At 39.5% G+C, this 14,916-nt stretch overlaps 1 long non-coding RNA gene across 9 annotated transcripts in view; it reads right to left on the bottom strand.

The window, feature by feature from the left end:
* The window catches only part of LOC111193344 (uncharacterized), a 28,711-nt gene extending 14,217 nt beyond the window's left edge, over positions 1-14,494 (bottom strand). Inside the window, exons 1-5 of one of the 9 annotated variants that reach the window (XR_007441048.1) lie at positions 14,315-14,492; positions 13,109-13,142; positions 12,542-12,606; positions 11,240-11,592; positions 8,916-9,057 (exon numbers count right to left, since the gene is read on the bottom strand). This is a non-coding gene — a long non-coding RNA (uncharacterized LOC111193344). Of the gene's footprint in view, positions 1-8,915; positions 9,058-11,235; positions 11,593-12,541; positions 12,607-13,108; positions 13,143-13,477; positions 13,508-14,314 lie in introns of those variants that run through there. The other 8 variants (XR_007441055.1, XR_007441056.1, XR_007441050.1 and 5 more) reach the window with 8 other exon arrangements.
* Between the last annotated feature and the right edge of the window lie 422 nt (positions 14,495-14,916).

Genomic DNA, 14,916 nt, shown 5'->3' with positions numbered 1-14,916 from the left:
TGTTGCTAAGTGGTTGCTAGGCAGTTGCTATAATTACTAAAGTGGTTGCTAAGTGGTTGCAAGGCAGTTGCTAATGTTTTCCTAGTGGTTTCTAAGGTGTTGCTAAGTGGTTGCTAGGCAGTTGCTAACGTTTTCCTAGTGGTTGCTAAGGTGTTGCTAAGTGGTTGCTAGGCAGTTGCTATCATTACTAAAGTGGTTGCTAAGTGGTTGCTAGGAAGTTGCTAACGTTTTCCATGTGGTTGCTAAGTGGTTGCTAGGCAGTTGCTATCATTTCTAAATTGGTTGCTAAGTGGTTGCTAGGCAGTTGCTAACGTTTTCCAGGTGGTTCCTAAGTGGTTGCTAGGCAGTTGCTATCATTTCTAAAGTGGTTGCTAAGTGGTTGCTAGGCAGTTGCTAACATTTTCCAGGTGGTTGCTAAGTGGTTGCTAAGTGGTTGCTAGGCAGTTGCTATCATTTCTAAAGTGGTTGCTAAGTGGTTGCTAGGCAGTTGCTAACGTTTTCCAGGTGGTTGCTAAGATGTTGTTAAGTGGTTGCTAGGCAGTTGCTATCATTTCTAAAGTGGTTGCTAAGTGGTTGCTAGGCAGTTGCTAACGTTTTCCAGGTGGTTGCTAAGATGTTGTTAAGTGGTTGCTAGGCAGTTGCTATCAATTCTAAAGTGGTTGCTAAGTGGTTGCTAGGCAGTTGCTATCATTTCTAAAGTGGTTGCCAAGTGGTTGCTAGGCAGTTGCTAACATTTTCCAGGTGGTTGCTAAGATGCTGTTAAGTGGTTGCTAGGCAGTTGCTATTATTTCTAAAGTGGTTGCTAAGTGGTTGCTAGGCAGTTGCTAACGTTTTTCTAGTGGTTGCTAAGCGGTTGCTAGGCAGTTGCGAACATATTCCACATGGTTGCTAAGTGGTTGCTAGGCAGTTGCTATCATTTCTAAAGTGGTTGCTAGGCAGTTGCTAACATTTTCCATGTGGTTGCTAAGTGGTTGCTAAGTAGTTGCTAGGCAGTTGCTATAATTTCTAAAGTGGTTGCTAAGTGGTTGCTAGGCAGTTGCTAACATTTTCCATGTCGTTTTCCAGTTGGTTGCTAAGGTGGTTGCTAAGGTGTTGATAAGTGGTTGCTAAACCCTGGCTGGGGTGCAGGGGTGTCCAAACTTTTGACTGATAGCTGCTCCATACAGCAGCTCCTCCATACACTCACAGTACTGGAGGAGCAGGGGAGAGAAGGGGTTCCGTGCGCAGAGCTGCTCGTGTGTGAGATGGAACTCTGGGCCCCCCATTCATTTCTATGGGAAAACTTCGTACGACAATTGTACGAAAACCGTACGTCGTATCATTTCGTAAAGCATATTTTCGTAAAGAACGCGGTAAGTTTTATAGACCAGCCGAATTACGTCTTCATATCTCAAAAATTGTGACGTTCACGGCCGTTCAAAATTCTCCCCCATTCATTCCTATGGGAAAAAAACGCTCACGTTTACGAAGTTTTTACGAAAACCGTACGATATATCGCTCCAAAAAGCACAAGCAACCTAATCGGGTATACGTCCGACGATCCTGTAAAATTTCGCATCTCTACGTTAAAAGCTCTAGGAGGAGTAGTCGATTAAATTTTTCGAATAGAATAATAATAATAATAATAAGAATAAGAAGATTACGAAGAACATTAAGTTGGCTTTTCCAAGCCAACTTAATAAGAATAAGACTAGAAAAGGTAAAGTTCGTGAACGAACTTTAAGTTGGCTTGGAAAAGAACACTAATAACGTTAAAAAGTTAAAATGGTTGCTAAGCTGTTTCTGTCTGAAGAGTGTGAAGAGTCGTTGATATGCTGTTAACTTTTGGCTAAACGCTAAATGCCAAAAACACTGAAATCTAAAAACATTTGGTTAAACGCTGAAATCTAAAAACATTTAGTTAAACGCTGAAATCTAAAAACATTTGATTAAACGCTGAAATCTAAAAACGTTTGATTAAATGCTGAAATCTAAAAACGTTTGGTTAAACGCTGAAATCAAAAAACATTTGGTTAAACGCTGAAATCAAAAAACATTTGGTTAAACGCTGAAATCTAAAAACGTTTGATTAAACGCTGAAATCTAAAAACGTTTGGTTAAACGCTGAAATCTAAAAACGCTTGTTTAAATGCTGAAATCGAAAAACTTTTGGTTGTACTTTTGATTGCTAATGTGTTGCTAGGCGGTTGCTATCATTTCTGAAGTGGTTGCTAAGCTGTTGCTAGGCAATTGCTAACATATACCAGGTGGTTGCTAGGTGGTTGCTAGGGTGTTGCTAGGTTGTTGCTAAGGTGTTGCTATGGTATCCGGGGTGGTTGCTAAGATGTTGCTAGGTGGTTGCTAACGTGTTGCTAGGTGGTTGCTAAGGTATTGCTATGGTATCCGGGGTGGTTGCTAAGGTGTTGCTAGGTGGTTGCTAGGATGTTGCTAGGTGGTTGCTAAGGTGTTGCTATGGTATCTGGGGTGGTTGCTAAGGTGTTGCTAGGTGGTTGCTAGGGTGTTGCCAGGTGGTTGCTAAGGTGTTGCTATGCGGTTGCTAAGGTGTTGCTATGGTATCTGGTGTGGTTGCTAAGGTGTTGCTAGGTGGTTGCTAGGTGGTTGCAAAGGTGTTGCTATGCGGTTGCTAAGGTGTTGCTATGGTACCTGGGGTGGTTGCTAAGGTGTTGCTAGGTGGTTGCTAGGGTGTTGCTATGATATACAGGGTGGTTGCTAAGGTGTTGCTAGGTGGTTGCTAAGGTGTTGCTATGTGGTTGCTAAGGTGTTGCTATGGTATCTAGGGTGGTTGCTAAGGTGTTGCTAGGTGGTTGCTATGTGGTTGCTAAGGTGTTGCTATGCGGTTGCTAAGGTGTTTCTAAAGTGGTTGCTAAGTGGTTGCTAGGCAGTTGCTAACGTTTTCCTAGTGGTTGCTAAGGTGTTGCTTAGTGGTTTGCTAGGCAGTTGCTATCATTTCTAAATTGGTTGCTAAGTGGTTGCTAGGCAGTTGCTAACGTTTTCCTAGTGGTTGCTAAGGTGTTGCTAAGTGGTTGCTAGGCTGTTGCTATCATTTCTAAAGTGGTTGCTAAGTGGTTGCTAGGCAGTTGCTAACATTTTCCTAGTGGTTGCTAAGGTGTTGCTAAATGGTTGCTAGGCAGTTGCTATCGTTTCGAAGGTGGTTGCTAAGTGGTTGCTAGGCAGTTGCTAACGTTTTCCTAGTATTTGCTAAGTGGTTGCTAACTGGTTGCTAGGCAGTTGCTTTAATTTCTAAAGTGGTTGCTAAGTGGTTGCTAGGCAGTTGCTAACGTTTTCCTAGTGGTTGCTAAGGTGTTGCTAAGTGGTTGCTAGGCTGTTGCTATCATTTCTAAAGTGGTTGCTAGGCAGTTGCTAACATTTTCCTAGTGGTTGTTAAGGTGTTGCTAAGTGCTTGCTAGGCAGTTGCTATCGATTCTAAGGTGGTTGCTAAGTGGTTGCTAGGCAGTTGCTAACGTTTTCCTAGTGGTTGTTAAGGTGTTGCTGAGTGGTTGCTAGGCAGTTGCTATCATTTCTAAAGTGGTTGCTAAGTGGTTGCTAGGCATTTGCTAACGTTTTCCAGGTGGTTGCTAAGTGGTTGCTAACTGGTTGCTAGGCAGTTGCTAACGTTTTCCAGGTGGTTGCTAAGGTGTTGCTAAGTGGTTGCTAGGCAGTTGCTAACGTTTTCCAGGTGGTTGCTAAGGTGGTTGCTAAGCAGTTATTAGGTGGTTGCTAAGCCCTGGCTGGGGTGCCGGGGTGTCCAAACTTTTGACTGATAGCTGCTCCATACAGCAGCTCCTCCATACACTCACAGTACTGGAGGAGCAGGGGAGAGAAGGGGTTCCGTGCGCAGAGATGCTCGTGTGTGAGATGGAACTCTGGGCCCCCCATTCATTTCTATGGGAAAACTTCGTACGACAATTGTACGAAAACCGTACGTCGTATCACTTCGCAACCTCCTATTAATTTAAAGATCTCGATAAGATCTATAAGCTCGCCGAATTTGGTGTTCGTATCTCAAAAATTGTGGAGGTTACGGACGTTTAAAATTTGGCCCCATTCATTCCTATGGGAAAAAAATGCGTACGTTTACGAAGTTTTTACGAAAACCGTACGATATATCGCTTCAAAAAGCACAAGCAACCTATTCGGGTATAGGTCCTACGATACTGCAAAATTTCGTGGTTCTACGTCAAAAGCCCTAGGAGGAGATAGTGATTAAATTTTTTGCGCGGAATAATAATAATAACTAGAAAAGGTAAAGTTCGTGAACGAACTTTAAGTTGGCTTGGAAAAGAACGCTAATAACGTTAAAAAGTTAAAATGGTTGCTAAACGCTAAATGCCAAAAACACGGAAATCTAAAAACGTTTGGTTAAACGTTGAAATCTAAAAATGTTTGGTTAAACGCTGAAAACTAAAAATGTTTGGTTAAACCCTGAAATCTAAAAACATTTTTAATAAATGCTAAAATCTTGAAAGTGGTTGCTAGGCAGTTGCTAACGTCTTACAGGTGGTTGCTAAGCTGTTGCTAAGCGGTTGCTAGTTATTTGCTAATGTATTACACATGGTTGCTAAGTGGTTGCAAGGCGGTTGCTAAACAGTTGCTTACGTTTTCCTAGTGGTTGCTAAGGTGTTGCTAAGTGGTTGCTAGGCAGTTGCTATCGTTTCTAATGTGGTTGCTAAGCTGTTGCTAGGCTGTTTCTAACGTTTTCCTGGTGGTTGCTAAGGTGTTGCTAACTGGTTGCTAGGCAGTTGCTATAATTTCTAAAGTGGTTGCTAAGTGGTTGCTAGGCCGTTGCTAACGTTTTCCAGGTGGTTGCTAAGGTGTTGCTAAGTGGTTGCTAGGCAGTTGCTAACGTTTTCCAGGTGGTTGCTAAGGTGTTGCTAACTGGTTGCTAGGCAGTTGCTATAATTTCTAAAGTGGTTGCTAAGTGGTTGCTAGGCAGTTGCTAACGTTTTCCAGGTGGTTGCAAAGGTGTTGCTAACTGGTTGCTAGGCAGTTGCTATCATTTCTAAAGTGGTTGCTAAGTGGTTGCTAGGCAGTTGCTAACGTTTTCCAGGTGGTTGCTAAGGTGTTGCTAAGTGGTTGCTAGGCAGTTGCTAACGTTTTCCAGGTGGTTGCTAAGGTGTTGCTAACTGGTTGCTAGGCAGTTGCTATAATTTCTAAAGTGGTTGCTAAGTGGTTGCTAGGCAGTTGCTAACGTTTTCCTAGTGGTTGCTAAGGTGTTGCTAAGTGGTTGCTAGGCAGTTGCTATCGTTTCTAAAGTGGTTGCTAAGCTGTTGCTAGGCTGTTTCTAACGTTTTCCTGGTGGTTGCTAAGGTGTTGCTAACTGGTTGCTAGGCAGTTGCTATCATTTCTAAAGTGGTTGCTAAGTGGTTGCTAGGCAGTTGCTAACGTTTTCCAGGTGGTTGCTAAGGTGTTGCTAAGTGGTTGCTAGGCAGTTGCTAACGTTTTCCAGGTGGTTGCAAAGGTGTTGCTAACTGGTTGCTAGGCAGTTGCTATCATTTCTAAAGTGGTTGCTAAGTGGTTGCTAGGCAGTTGCTAACGTTTTCCAGGTGGTTGCTAAGGTGTTGCTAAGTGGTTGCTAGGCAGTTGCTAACGTTTTCCAGGTGGTTGCTAAGGTGTTGCTAACTGGTTGCTAGGCAGTTGCTATAATTTCTAAAGTGGTTGCTAAGTGGTTGCTAGGCCGTTGCTAACGTTTTCCAGGTGGTTGCTAAGGTGTTGCTAAGTGGTTGCTAGGCAGTTGCTAACGTTTTCCAGGTGGTTGCTAAGGTGTTGCTAACTGGTTGCTAGGCAGTTGCTATAATTTCTAAAGTGGTTGCTAAGTGGTTGCTAGGCAGTTGCTATCGTTTCTAAAGTGGTTGCTAAGCTGTTGCTAGGCTGTTTCTAACGTTTTCCAGGTGGTTGCTAAGGTGTTGCTAACTGGTTGCTACGCAGTTGCTATAATTTCTAAAGTGGTTGCTAAGTGGATGCTAGGCAGTTGCTAACGTTTTCCAGGTGGTTGCTAAGGTGTTGCTAAGTGGTTGCTAGGCAGTTGCTAACGTTTTCCAGGTGGTTGCTAAGGTGTTGCTAACTGGTTGCTAGGCAGTTGCTATAATTTCTAAAGTGGTTGCTAAGTGGTTGCTAGGCAGTTGCTAACGTTTTCCAGGTGGTTGCTAAGCAGTTAATAGGTGGTTGCTAAACCCTGGCTGGGGTGCCGGGGTGTCCAAACTTTTGACTGATAGCTGCTCCATACAGCAGCTCCTCCATACACTCACAGTACTGGAGGAGCAGGGGAGAGAAGGGGTTCCGTGCGCAGAGCTGCTCGTGTGTGAGATGGAACTCTGGGCCCCCCATTCATTTCTATGGGAAAACTTCGTACGACAATTGTACGAAAACCGTACGACGTATCGTCAAAACGTTTACATTTTCGGAACGAACGCGGTAAGTTCTATAGACCGTCCGATTTTTGTATTTGTATGTCAAAAATTGTGGCGGTTACGGACGTTTAAAATTTCGCCCCATTCATTCCTATGGGAAAAAAATGCGTACGTTTACGAAGTTTTTACGAAAACCGTACGATGTATCGCTTCAAAAAGCACAAGCAACCTAATCGGGTATAGGTTCTACGATACTGCAAAATTTCGTGATTCTACGTCAAAAGCTGTAGGAGGAGTAGTGTATTAAATTTTGTTGCGAGAATAATAATAATAATAATAATAATAATAACTAGAAAAGGTAAAGTTCGTGAACGAACTTTAAGTTGGCTTGGAAAAGAACGCTAATAACGTTAAAAAGTTAAAATGGTTGCTAAACGCTAAATGCCAAAAACACGGAAATCTAAAACGTTTGGTTAAACGTTGAAATCTAAAAATGTGTGGTTAAACCCTGAAATCTAAAAACATTTGGATAAATGCTAAAATCTTGAAAGTGGTTGCTAGGCAGTTGCTAACGTCTTACAGGTGGTTGCTAAGCTGTTGCTCAGTGGTTGATAGTTATTTGCTAATGTATTACACATGGTTGCTAAGTGGTTGCAAGGCGGTTGCTAAACAGTTGCTTACGTTTTCCTAGTGGTTGCTAAGGTGTTGCTAAGTGGTTGTTAGGCAGTTGCTATCGTTTCTAATGTGGTTGCTAAGCTGTTGCTAGGCTGTTTCTAACGTTTTCCTGGTGGTTGCTAAGGTGTTGCTAACTGGTTGCTAGGCAGTTGCTATAATTTCTAAGGTAGTTGCTAAGTGGTTGCTAGGCAGTTGCTAATGTTTTCCTAGTGGTTGCTAAGGTGTTGCTAAGTGGTTGCTAGGCAGTTGCTATCGTTTCTAAAGTGGTTGCTAAGCTGTTGCTAGGCTGTTTCTAACGTTTTCCTGGTGGTTGCTAAGGTGTTGCTAACTGGTTGCTAGGCAGTTGCTATAATTTCTAAAGTGGTTGCTAAGTGGTTGCTAGGCAGTTGCTAACGTTTTCCAGGTGGTTGCTAAGGTGTTGCTAAGTGGTTGCTAGGCAGTTGCTAACGTTTTCCTGGTGGTTGCTAAGTTGTTGCTAACTGGTTGCTAGGCAGTTGCTATAATTTCTAAGGTAGTTGCTAAGTGGTTGCTAGGCAGTTGCTAATGTTTTCCTAGTGGTTGCTAAGGTGTTGCTAAGTGGTTGCTAGGCAGTTGCTATCGTTTCTAAAGTGGTTGCTAAGCTGTTGCTAGGCTGTTTCTAACGTTTTCCAGGTGGTTGCTAAGGTGTTGCTAACTGGTTGCTAGGCAGTTGCTATATTTTCTAAAGTGGTTGCTAAGTGGTTGCTAGGCAGTTGCTAACGTTTTCCAGGTGGTTGCTAAGTGGTTGCTAGGTGGTTGCTAACATATTCCAGGTGGTTGCTAGGCAGCTGCTAAGTGGTTGCTAGGCAGTTGCTAACGTTTTCCAGGTGGTTGCTAAGTGGTTGCTAGGCAGTTGCTAACGTTTTCCAGGTGGTTGCTAGGCAGTTGCTAAGTGCCCAGATAGCAAAAAGCATTCTGGCCGGATCCGGGCCGAGTCTATCACAAGTTCCGCGCCGGATCCGTAAAACGGTTCTGGGCCGGGGTCCAGATGCACAACGGGCCAAAACCGTCACGGATCCGTTTTACGGAGTCAAAAAGATACTGGGCCCGCACCAGTCCAGACCAAGCGTTTCAGGTGTTCCTTTAGACCGAATATGGGCCGGATCCGCGCCGGATCCGCTTACCGTTACACTCGCTGGAACAGGTCCGTTACAGATCTGGACCAGATCTGGATCAGCCCCGGATTAGTTCCGTATTAGCTACGGCCAAGCCACGGCCTTTTCACGTTCCCCAGCCTACTTATTAATGATTATAATGACATATTTCAAAATAAAAGTAGTAAAGAAAGAGCACTAAGCTATTTGACTTCTTTTTTACATTGATAAATTAAAAGAGTTTAATACAGTACATTAAATTACAAATGCAATATTTAAATAATATAATAAAAAAAAACATTAGTTGTAAATGCAATCCTTAATTAGGTTAGCTAAATGAAATACAATAATTATAAATGCAATACTTAGTTAAGTTAATTAAATAAAATACCATAACTTATATATGCAATACTTAATTAAGCTAATTAATGAAAGTACCATCAGTTATAAATGCAATACTTAATTAAGCTAATTAAATAAAATACCATCACTTATAAATGCAATACTTAAATAAGCTAATTATATAAAATATCACTTATAAATGCAATATTAATTAAGCTAATTCAATAAAATACCATCACTTATAAATGCAATACTTAAGCTAATTAAAATAAAATACCATCACTTATAAATGCAATACTTAAGCTAATTAAAATAAAATACCATCACTTATAAATGCAATACTTAAGCTAATTAAATAAAATACCATCAGTTATAAATGCAATACTTAATTAAGCTACTTAAATAAAATTTGATTTCAATTAAACAATTTATATATCAACAGGCATTAATACAATTATTTTTATAATAAAACCATTTTTAATTCACATAATATAAACATGCAGACACAGACGTTTTTTGCAGCCAGCTGTGCCTCCACTGATGAGAGCATTCTTGGACACTTAACACCACTACAGTGCAGCCTATAAAAAAGACAAAATAAAAAAATATTTTATTTCAGAAACAGCAGAAAAGAAGTGGCTAGAAATGAATATAGCGTACTAAAATGACAAGTGTTTTTCATTTGACCAAATTTCTAAAAGATATATAAATGTCACAGCTGTATTTAATAGGGGCTAGCTAATTTTCATTTATACCATTTCACATAATAAATAATTACCATTTTACTGGAATTATGCACCCAAAATTAAAAGAAAGATAAATAAAAAGTGCACTTATAGCTTTGGGGTGCATTTCCCAAAAGCTTTGTAAGGCTAAGAACTTTGTTAACTCGTACTTAAAATTATATTGTATTTTATTTACAATAGAATATAAGTCAGCGGTTTTTGATAAATGCATTTGTTGTTGCAGTTGTAATTGTGTTTTTGCTAATAAAGCGGCCAGGTGATAAATGTTCAGGTTAACCCTCAAGCCCCCTTCAAATTTTGCACCCTCTGGACACATTTGTGGTAAAAATGTACAAGCACCTAAAAAATGCTCTTAAATCATTATACATCAATATATATTTTTTTTACATAAATAAACTTTTTTTCATAAAATCACTTAATCAACTTCCGTTCTACCCAAAACTACCAAACATTAAATAATTTTCAGGATTTTAACCCTTTAAATGACAGTTTAAATATTTTAACTATTGTTGTATTTTGGCAAAAAAAAAACACAAAAATTATATTCCACAAAACAAACAGCAGACAAATGAGGCATTGGTGACTATTAGAGTCTTGGACATGTAAAAGATTAGCAACAAAATTGATTTGATTGCATTATTATTTTTTTACATAGTGCCAGATTTAAATTTTGCACCCTCTGGACACCTTTGTTGCCAAAAATGTACATGCACAAAATCAGCAATAAAATACTCATATACATTTTTTTTGCTATTTTTTCATAAATCACTTAATCAAATCGAGCCCTGATCAAAATTATCAAATATTTAATACATTCCAGGATTTTAACCCTTTAATTGACAGTTTAATTACATTCATGATTAATTATTCATTAAAAACCCCCACAAAAGTTGTACTATTTCTCATATAATAAATATTAGATGTATGGGGCATTGGTAGAATTTTTTTATGTAGTGTCAAATACTCCCTCTGAACACCTTCGTGGCCAAAAATGCCCCATTGACTTCCATTGAAAACACATTTTTTTATCTCACTGTAATTACTGTATAAAATTATTAAACAGTTATTTAAATGGTTAAAATCCTGATTTATGAAAAAAAAGCAAAACAATATTGAATATTGATTTAAGAGCAGTTTGTAGGTGTGTGTACATTTTTGCCATGAACATGTCCAGAGAGTGCAAAATGCGTCCAGAGAGTATGAATGACGTGAGAGTAAAAGACATTAGATTTCAAAAATTTAATGAAAAAGCAGGTTTTCTGCAAAAATGCATTCCCCTGGCTGCAACATAGCCAAAACGATCACCAAATGAAAAAAAAGTTGAGTCAGTACATCAGTAGGTGGGCCCATTACATTCTCATTGAAGGCTAATGCATCCAAAATTGATTTAAATGCTATTCTCAGTGGGCCCTGTTTCTTTTCAAAATAGATATTAAAGTCACCAACAATGATAACTCTGTCAGAGTTGAGAGCTACTGCAGCTAAAAAATATACTGAATTTCTTAGTGAATTTTGCATATGGTCCTGGAGGACGGTACATAGTTATCAGCAGGAATGAATGTTGGGTTTTGGTGGCAGTAGATGGGCCTGCGACTATAAGGTTAAACAGTTCAAATGACTTAGCTTCAAACTCTGTATTTTGATTTATTCCTATAACTGATGACTACACCACCACCCTGACCAGTCCTGCATGGGTAGATGAAATAGCTAGAACCTGGGGGGAGTGGACTCATTTAGAGCTAAATATCCATCAGTTTTAACCCATGTCTCATAGAGAGTGCATTGTCAATGATAATTTAACCTACAGTAACTGTTTAGGTGCCAGCGATCTTATATTTAACAGCCCCGATTTAATGTGGTTGTTGCTGTAACTCAGGAGGACAGACGAGTTTGTATTAATTCTAATGGAGTTGTTAAAACAGATTTTCCAGCTATTTTGATAACGTGTTTTATTTACACTATTATGAAGAATTGACATACAAATAGTACAAGCAGAAATACCAGCAAACAAACCTACTTGGCTGGTGTGACTGGGTAGAGACAGTCAGTCTCAGCGTAGCACCGCCTCGATGTTCACAGAGAGAAGCCTGTCTCTGTGGAACGGGGCCGGTCGCTCCCGAAAGCTCATCCCCACATGGAGGGCGATGGTGCCGGGGTTCCTGCTTTGGCAATGCGCCCCAGGGAGCCGCTTGCCGACTACCAGCATGCAAGCATCTGGAAGACATGAAATTGTGCCATTACTCTTAGATACTTTTAAATGTCTAACAATTGAATCTCCTATAATGAGAGTACCGCCCTTGGTAGTTTTCCTCTGTGCTGGGGGAGGCGAGGGCTGAGGACCTCGAACCATTTTGCGGATACCAAATCCTGCTGAGAAAGTTGTAAATTAAATAAATTATTTAAAAAAAATCATAAATTGTGATTTCCGGATTTTTATTATGTCTCTCACGGTGGACATGCACCAAAGATGAAAATTTCAGACCCCTCAATGATTTATAAGTGAGAGAACTTGCAAAGTCGCAGGGTGTTCATTTTCCTCACTGTATATATGTGTGCCTCTAGGTCAACTCAGTTCCACAGAGTTCCACCATGTACCACCTAACTGCCCACTGATTTTATGCTACAGGTGGTTTCCTGCAGACAACTGGTGATGGTCACGGTCTTAGCAAGTGTGCAGACTCCAAGTCTGTGCATTCTGTAACCCAGTTGTTACTGCACCATACACACACTTATATGGAATTCCCAAGGAAATACAGGATTTACAGGAATTGCAAAGGGGAGGAGTCAACAAAGACGCTCTTTGAACTTTTTGCAAAGCTCTATGGGAAACACTTGAAGAACTGGCTCGTTCTTTTCTCACGTCATGCGTTAGTTTGTTTGTTATTCGCTAAGATTGATCACTTTCAGGAAAAACACCCCTGTCCTATTTAGTGTGTCATGGTGACCATGTGTAATTACAGTGAGTCTGGAGAAATCCTGCAGTAGTTCTCTCCAGCTTAAAAAAATGCAAAACATTTAAAACTGTTATTTTTAGTTTTCTAGTCAGGAATAGACAACTGATTAGGAATTATTTTAGTTCAAAAGGTGGCAATCATTTAAGATAAAGCAAAGGGATGAAAAGTAATGAAGTATTAGTACTTGGTTACTTTACTCAAGGGTATAGAGTTAGCACGGACACCAATATCCAGTGATTTTTTAAATGGTCCCCGCCAACAATTTGATTTGATAATTTGAACCTCAATCTGATAACGCCTGATGTAATTGTTATTATACGTAACAACACAAATGTTTTAAAAGGAAAGAAATGTATATTTCTTACCTTAACTACTCTATGTATAATGTCACTGCTCAGTGCATCAAGTACTGTTAGGATCCAGGCTGATCCTGCGAGGGGGAGATGCAGCAAGCGCAGACAGAAAACAAAACACAAACTTAAAAGCTATTCTGAACTTCAAAATCACTGTTTCACTCCATTGAGGTGTAATACACTGAATAATATTCCTCTCATGTCTGATCTGACCTCCACGGTGTTGAAACGAGGCTGAGAAAGTTCTGATAGCAGGGCACGCAAATACTTACATAGCCTTGTTTTAACACAGTGGAGCCCAGATCAGACATGAGAGGACTTTTATTCTGTATATTACAGCTCAATGGAGTGGAACACTAATTTTTATGGTTGTAAATTTACTTCTTTAAAAATGTATATAAATTAATCAAGAAAATTTTACAGTGTCCCTTAAAGTTTTTAGTGCAGTGGCACAACAAACAATTAAAATAAGAAAGTGGATAAATGCTACATTAAGAGCAAACATATCAAATCAAACGTGTATCAACAGACTTAAAGTCAAAATTAATTACAGAACTGCTGGAAAATAGAATTAATTACCTTGTTAGGTGATTTGATGGGTAAATGATTACACCTAAAAAACAAACAAAACAAAATTAATAGTAATTAAAGCTGGTAGAAATCCCTTATAATTTAAAATGCAGTTGGAATTAGCTAGCTTAATATGCCCTTTTTTATTATATTCCCCCAATGTTAAAAATGTACTGCAATACAACACAATATTATAATAAACAAGTTAGTTTGACTTAGCAGTGTGTTAGCGACATAAAACATGTTAGTTAATAATAAACTATTAACATAATATATGTTGTATAACAAACAAGACTACCATAATATTAAACATAAAATTCATTAGGTGGATCCAACCTGTAAACATACATTTTATTAGCTAAAATAATTGTATCTCACCTTATCTCAGGTCTCCAGCCCTCAGCAGCCCTACTAAGCAAATGCATATAATTAATATATTGTAGTAACTTTGAACAGGTGTTTTTAAGTTGAAATCAGAACAGATATTGTTTAATATTACTACACATATGCTGATTTAGGCTAGCAAATGTTACCCAATTATTATTCTAAAGATTCACATTTTGCTGATATGGACACTGGCCAGCTCCTTCGTGCGCCACAACGAGAATAAATTTAAGGTGGAATGGAAAAGTTTATGCTGGAAAATAAGTTAAATGCAGCCTCATATTTTTATTGACAGTAACTTAGTTGTGTTTATAACAAATTATAAAATTTATAATTACTTTTTTTTTTTTTACTTTTGGCCAGCTTCTTTGTATTTCCCACTCCACCTTAAACAGTGCTTGAATATGTCAATGTCAGTAAGCCATTGCTGCACGATTTAAGGTGGAGCAGGAAAACGTCTGACGAGCTTTATTTTAATTAAGCCCAAACACAACTATTTAAGGTTCTAAGAATAACTAAAGTTGTTTATTTTAATAAAAAAAAGGTGTGTTACTCGAGCAAAATGAGTTAACAGCGTTTATTTCAGCTAGTTAGCCTGGTTAGCTTAGCTAGTTATACTAGCTAATACTAGCATAACTAACTGGTATCGTTAACTGAAGCTTTTTGTCAATTTTGCCTACAAATTGACAACAATTAACATTAAATACACAAAAAAAACAATTGATATTATCCAACATACACGTGATAAATCAACTTTAGCATATACAAGATTAAAAATGAGCAATAAATGTAATTAAATGACGCTGATAGCTAGTTAGCTAGTTAACTCACCTGAAGCGCAGATTCAGCAGATGTCAGTTGGTCCTCGTGCTGAGTTTGAATTTCTCCCGCTCCTGTGCCGCTCCGCCGATGCGGCCCGGATCCGCAAAACGACACTGAACTGACACTGAACTCACATCTGGTATCTGACTCCGTGCTGAAGTCATATGGAAGGCGTGAAATGAGACGGACTGTTATGCAGATTTACCGTCAGTAAAACGGATCTGAACGTGAGTCACAGTCATAACCCGAACCCGGAGTGAAGCCGGACCAGATCCACTAAACAGACCTGACTGTAGCGCGGATCTGCCGGAGGTAAAACGGATCCGGATCGGAGTAGTCTGCTATCAGGGTGGTTGCTAGGCAGTTGCTAACGTTTTCCAAGTGGTTGCTAGGCAGTTGCTAAGTGGTTGCTAGGCAGTTGCTAACGTTTTCCAGGTGGTTGCTAAGTGGTTGCTAGGCAGTTGCTAACGTTTTCCAGGTGGTTGCTAGGCAGTTGCTAAGTGGTTGCTAGGCAGTTGCTAACGTTTTCCAGGTGGTTGCTAAGTGGTTGCTAGGCAGTTGCTAACGTATTCCAGGTGGTTGCTAGGCAGTTGCTAAGTGGTTGCTAGGCA

This window comes from Astyanax mexicanus, chromosome 10 (genome assembly GCF_023375975.1).
Source record: "Astyanax mexicanus isolate ESR-SI-001 chromosome 10, AstMex3_surface, whole genome shotgun sequence".
Taxonomy (NCBI): Eukaryota; Metazoa; Chordata; class Actinopteri; order Characiformes; family Acestrorhamphidae; genus Astyanax; species Astyanax mexicanus.
Note: the sequence above shows the minus strand (reverse complement) of the source record. Positions and strands in the feature narration are given on the sequence as shown.